The following is a 7042-nucleotide window of genomic DNA, read 5'->3' on the forward strand; positions in this document are numbered from 1 at the left end:
TGACTCATCGGAAAAGACACCTATGCTGGGAAAGATTGAGAGCAGGAGGAGAAGGAGGTGACAGAGGATGAGATAACCATGGTTGGGTGGCATCACAGACTCAATGGACATGAATTTGAGCAAATTCTGGGAGATAGTGGAGGACAGAGGAGCCTGGTGTGCTGCAGCCCATGAGGTTGCAGAGTATGACATGATTGAGTGACTGAACACCACCACCAACAACAAAAGTGACACTTGAATAAAATGCCCGCAAACTGTGATGTATCATACACATGATATGTTAAGGACAGCAATTTGCTGGCTACATGCTAAAGGCACAGTCATGATGTGCTAATAGGAAAAGAGCCCTTATGTCAGACCCTGGCCCAAGTGCTGCACATGTGTCATACCTCATCACATCCTCAGAAGTGGATGTTGCTATTATTAGATACACTTTTCACATGGGGAAACTGTGGCACGGAGTGTGGACTTCCTTTCCCAGTATCACAACTCGCTAGTGGCAGAGCAGAATCTGAACCAGGGCCTCTGCACCTAATGCTATGAGGCTAAGGCAGGGTTTCTCAATTTTGGTACTGTTGACATCCAGACTGGATAATTCACAGTTGCGGAGGGCGGGGCGGGGGGGGAGCGGGGGGGAGCAGGGTGCTGTCCTGGGCATAGAACTTCCAAAGTCTTTTCTTTCGGCTGCATTGCGGGGCATGTGGGATCTTAGTTGCCCACCAGGGATCGAACCCGTGCCCCCTGCAGTGGAAGCACAGAGTCTTAACCACCGGACCACCAGGGAAGTCTCCTTGCACCCCCTCCCCCCAAACAGAAATGTCTCCAGAGGTTGCCAAGGGTCTCTGGGAACACTATGGCGGTGTGAGGGGGTGGCGGCAGATCGCTCTCATTTGAGACCCCCGGAGCTAAGGCAACTAAGGACAAGTTGATGGAGTGTAATGGTATGTTGAAGATAATGCTATAATACATAAAATGTAGCTAACGACTACTAAGTATCGAGTGCTTTGGATCTGTTAACTCATTCCTCACAGCAGCCGTATGATGTGGGGTCTAAACGATGCACAGAGAGGTGAAGCCAACTGCCCTCAGTCACAGAGCTCGAGGGTGGTGGAACGAGGATTCCTCCGCGCGGATTCGGAGACCCTGCCCAAGCTGAGCGGCCCTCGGCGGGCCACAGGTCGCTACTGCGCATGCGAAGACTCAGCCGAGCTCGGGGCCGGCGCCCCCTGGCGGATCAGGTGGGTGGAGGCGGGGCCTGGCGGCGTCGGGACAGCGATGACGCCACGCGCTGACTCACTCGGCCCCGCCCCCAGCCCGCGGCCGCTTGGCCATTTATAGAATCCGCTCTGGCTCTGAAGTCACGGCCCAGGCACGACGGGGGCGGGGTGGGGGAGCACTTGGCAGCCCCCCAGACGGGGCAGCCCGGGGTCTCCCTAGGGGGCATTCCGTTTTAGGTCCGTTTGTCCCTCCAGTTATGGGTCGGTGTCTTTAGCTCTTGCTGTGTCTTTTGGTCGTTCTGTATCCGTTTCTCTGTGTCGCCTAGTCTCACAGCCTTTGTCTCTGAGTCCCTATGAATTTGCCTGTCTCACTGTCTCTTTCTCTCTGTCCCCATGTCTCCTCTATCATCTCTCCGTCTTTGTGTCTCTGTTTCACGCCTATCGGTCACCGTTTTTCCTCTGTGTCCCTGCCTCTGTCTGATGGATGGGGCTAGAGGCGGAGAGAGGGGACTGAACCCCATCCCGAGGCCCCAGTCCTAGAGGACTCCCTCATCACTGGCCGCTCGGAGTGCAGCCCCCCTACTCAGCTCCTAGGTGGCGCTTCCCAGGCCAGCAGCCCCTCTGTGCCTCAGTTTCCCACCTAAATGGGAAGGATGGGTTTTGTAAGTCATAGTTGCCAGAAGAGTCCCAGAACAGTCATGAAAGAAAAGTTCTGTCTTTCCTTAATCTTGGGAGATCCTAGAAACTTTCTGTCAAAACTGTCTCACACACACACCTCTGTTCTGTCTCCAGGAGACTCAGCCCTTTCTCCCTACACTTGCCTATCTTGGCAGTCCTGGGTCTCCCAGCCCACCCCGCACCTAATTTTCCCCTCCCCAAGTGGCTTCTGTTTCTGGAGGGCTCACTCCATGCCAGGCACCCTTCCAGGCACAACCTCATTTAAGAGATTTAATCTCTTAAGTGAGATTTAAGATTAAAATTTCACTAAATGTCATTTCCACCCTCTTGGGGTGGAAAGTCTTAGACTCTTTTTTTTTTTTTTTCTTTGCCTCGCAGCATGTGGGATCTTAGTTCCCTAACCAGGAATCAAATCCGAACCCGTTGCATTGGAAACACAGAGTCTTAACCACTGGACCTCCAGGGAAGTCCCTTAGACTCTTTTTATAGATGAAGAAACCCAAGATTCAGAGAAACCAGATCACTTTCCCAGGGTCACACTGCTCCTGCTGCTTCCAGATCCTTCCACGGGTATTTCTTAGGTGCCCAAGCATGCTCTCACCTTTGTAGTCCCTTCCACCTGGACCCATTTCCACAAGATGCCAGTGTGCCCTCTCCCTCATTTACTCTGCTCAGCTGTCCCCTCTTCAGAGAGGCCCTCCCTGACCACCTGCTCTAAAATAATAGCCCACCCCCAGACTGTGAGAAGATGGGCAAGGAGGGTGCTGTTCCATTAAGGGTTTGCACCCGGCAGTGGGTATGTTCACCTCCATAAAACCTTCCATTTGAATAAGTGATTTTAAAAAGCCCCCCACCCCACCCCCTGCCCAGCCTTCCCTGGTGGTACAGTGTTGAATTTGCCTTCCAATGCAGGGGACACGGGTTCGATCCCTGGTCAGGGAACTGAGATCCCGCATGCCCAAGATGCAGCTAAGCCCAAAGGCCACAGCTACGGAAGCCCACACGCCCTAGAGCCCGTGCTCTGCAATAAAAGAGGCCACAGCAATAAGAAACCTGCATGCTGCAACTAGAGAGTAGCCCCTGCTCATCGCAACTAGAGAAAAGCCTGAGGAGCTACGAAGACCCAGCGCAGCCAAAAAAATTTAAAAAGAAGCCCCCCCCCAACCCTGCTCTTTATCTCCATTTCTTACTTTCTTTTACTTGTCATCTCCTTCTTGCTGGTTACCTCTCATCCTGCAAGCACAGAAAGTCCACAAAGGCAGAGATTGGCTTGTTTTGTTCACTGTTTTATCCCTAATAACCAGGAGAGGGTTTGCACACAGCAAACAATGCTGAGTAAATGAAATTAAAATCAGTGAGCCAGGACTCGAACCCACACCAATTTGAAATGTTGGTGCTTAGCCACTCACAAAGGAAGGGCATAATTGCCCAGATCCTCTTGGACTGAGGACAGTTGAGATGGGGTCCCCTTTTCATTTTCATTCCAGCTCTCCCCAGAAGACCAGTTGGAGGGTAAAGAGGATTGGGGCACAGGCTGGGGTTATCCCAGGCCTTTCTACAGTTGCCAACTCCCTTGTCCAGCCTTGAGCTTTGCAAGAAGATGTTTTGTAGGAAAAGCATCTGGTTGAACAAGAGAGCTTTTCTTTTATTTCTTTTTTAGTATTATTTACTTAGTTGTGGCACGCTTGATTTCCTGGAGGCATGCGTGATCTTTTAGTTGCTGCGTGCAGGATCTAGTTCCCTGATCGGAAATGGAACCCTGCATTAGGAGCATGGAGTATTAGCCACTGGACCACCAAGGAAGTCCCTATGGACTGTAGCCCACCAGGCTCCTCTGTCCATGGGATTCCCCAGGCAAGAATACTCAAGTGGGTTGCATTTCCTTCTCCGGGGGATCTTCCCCACCCAGAGACCGAAACTGTGACTCTTACATCTCCTGCACTGGCAGGTGGGTTCTTTACCACTAGCGCCACCTGGGAAGCCAGGGAGTCCCTAAGAGACCTTCTTTAAAAAGTGGGCCAGATTGGCAAAAATCATAACACCTGACAACACATGATGCTGGGAGACTTAGGGAACATCATTGATAGGTGTGGCAGTTTGTCCATAGCTTTGAAAATGATAAGTGTCCTTACCTTTTCTGGTGACTGATTTTACATGTCAGGTCAGTTGGGCCAGGGTGTGCCCAGATACTTGGTCAAATACTCTGGGTGTGTCTGTGAGGGTGTTTTTGGATGAGATTAATATTTGAATTTGCAGACTGAGTAAAACAGATTGCCCTCCTCGATTTGGATGGACTTCCTCCGATCAGTTGGAAGCTCGAATAGAACAAAACGTCTGACCTCCCCACCCCCTCCATCCAGTAAGAAGGAACTCTTTCTGCCCAACTGCCTTGAACTGGGACATGGTTCTTTTCCTGCCTTTAGACGGAGACATCAGCTTTTCTTGGGTCTCAAGGCTGCCTGCCAGTTCTCAGACTGGAACTTATACTGTTGGCTCTCCAGGTCCTCAGACCTTTGTTCTTGGACTTGAACGATGTCATCTGTTCTCCTGGGTCTCCAGCTTGACAACTGCAGATCTTTAGTCTATAGCCACATAATGAATCTGTCTCTCTCCCTCTCTCTCTCTCTCTCATATATGTACATTGGGTTGACCAAGATGTTCATTCAGATTTCTCGTATGAACTTTTTGGCCAACCCAATATATACACGTATATATTTTTTTCTATTGGTTCTGCTTTTCTGGAAAGCCCTGACTATCTAATATATTTTCTGAGCCACTAAATCTCTTTTTTAGAATATTCTTAACAACGAATATGTGTAGGTGTGAAGTAATTTTTTTCAGGGACCTTTTAAAAACAAGTCACACAGTAGACCTGTCAACAGGGAACAGGTGAGTGTCAAAGATGATGGCAGAATAAGAGCACTTTGTTTCAATAAAAGAAAGGCACTATGGTGCTGTGGTTAAGGGTGGGGGGGGGGCTCTGGATCCACATTCCGTGGGTTTGGGACATGCCCTGGTGGTTACTGGCTGTGTGACCTAGGACAGGAGTCTTAACCTCTCTGTGCCTCAATTTCCGCCTCTGGAAAATGGGTATATTAATAGTGCCTGCTTCAGTAGTCCTGTTTGTTTTTAACTTTTGTTTTTTGTTTTTGTTTGTTTCGCTGCACTGCAAGACATGTGGAACTTCTCCACCAGGGATCAAACCTGTGCCCCCTGCAGTGGAAGTTCGGAGTCCACTGGACCACCAGGGAAGCCCTGTTCTTAATTTTTTATTTGGAGATAATTTTAGGTTTACAGAAAAGTTGCAAAAAATAGCACAGAGAGTTCCCAAATACCCTTCACCCTGCTGCCCCGGCTGTTAACATCTTACATAACCATAGTACATTTATCAAAACTAAGAAACTAAACTTGGCACAATACTATTAATAAACTACAGACTTGGTTTGGATTTCTCCCGTTTTTTTTAACTCATGTTCTTCTTCTGTTTCAGAACCCACTCCAGGGTCCCTCATTGCATTTAGTTGTCATATCTTCTTAGACTCATTTGCCTGTGATATTCCCTCAGTCTTCCCTGACCTTGACACTTTTGAAGAGTACTGGTCAGTAATTTTGTAGCCATTCAGTTTGGTTTTTCTTGATTAGACTGGATATTTTAGATTACTGGAAAGCATACCAGAAAAGTGATGTTCCTTTCCCATACCAAGGGCTAATGATGTCACTATGACTCATTGCTGGTGATGTTAATGTTGGTCCCTTGGTTAAAGTGATGCCTGCCAGGATCCTCCACTTCGAAGCTGCTATTTTCTTCCAGTTATTTGAGAACTGCATGCTTAAGGGTCTACATAAGGGCTTCACATATATTATTGTCCTCTGTGTTTTTAAAAAATAACAAAATATATGTATAAATGCCTGTGTTTGAATCAACTACTTCTGGAAGGATAAATAAGGACAGCTGCATCTGCCTCAGGAGGAAGAGAAACACAGAGGGCAGTTAAGGCTGTGACCACATTGATGACCCCACCACCGCCTGCCCACTCGAGCCTTCTTCACCCACAGCCCAGCTGAGCAGAGCGAACTCCATCTACTCAGGGCTTGGCATGCCCAGCAGAGGGCAGTAGTACGCCCAGCGGCTGCCCACGTGGCTGTCAACGTGTTGGGGTGGGGGTGGGGGGGTGTGCGCCAGCCCTCCTGGACCAGCAGTTGATTGGCTGCAGCCCCTCTTAGGTTGGCCCATCACAGGAATCTTGGCGAGACAGATGTTCTGCGGCTGCGCAGAGTCGCTGAGGCATGCTAAGGATGGCTGCATCTTTCTGTCCCCTTGTCTGCGCCCTGATTCATGGAGGCCAAGGACTTGCAAAAGTGGCTTTATGGTAGCGGAGAACTGTCCTGTCCGGGAGCCTCTGCTACTGCCAACCCCCCTTATTTTGTGCTAATCTATTTGGGTTATTAACAGCCTAAAACCAGGGCTTTCTGGGGGCAGCCCAGGAGCCCCTCACACCACTCTGACCTCCTCATATGCCCCTGTTCATTCCAGCCAGTCACAAGGGGCCTTTGCAGTTGCCCCTTGTACCCTGTGTGTGTGTGTGTGTGTGTGTGTGTGTGTGTGTGTGTACATGTGCACACGTGCTCAATCATTTCTGACTCTTTGCAACCTCATAGACTGTAGCCCGCCAGACTCTTCTGTCCATGGGATTTCCCCAGCAAGAATACTGAAGTGGATTGCCATTTCCTCCTCCAGGAGATCTTCCCTACCCAGGGATGGAACCTGTATCTCATGTGTAGGCAGGCAGATTCTTTAGCACTGAGCCATCAGGAAAGCCCCATGTTAAGGTGAGTCTCCTGTAATAACAATAGCATAGGTTAGGACTGGAGGTCCGAGCTTCCACTGCAGGGGGCATGGGTTTGATCCCTGGTAGGGGAACTAAGATCCACACGCCAGTATGGTGCAGCAAAAAAAAAAAAAAAAAAAATTTTAATACCCCCAAAAACCCCGCATACTCTTATATCGCTGTTTGCATAGATAAAGTCAATTAAATCTCAAACAAACAACCCTATAAGGTTATTATAATTGGCCCGTTTCAGGAGTGAGACAATCAAGGCACAGATGGAGTAAGCAGTAGCCCAGACCCACGAAACTAGATTAACAG

The sequence above is a fragment of the Cervus canadensis genome, chromosome 4 (assembly GCF_019320065.1).
Source record: "Cervus canadensis isolate Bull #8, Minnesota chromosome 4, ASM1932006v1, whole genome shotgun sequence".
Lineage (NCBI taxonomy): Eukaryota > Metazoa > Chordata > Mammalia > Artiodactyla > Cervidae > Cervus > Cervus canadensis.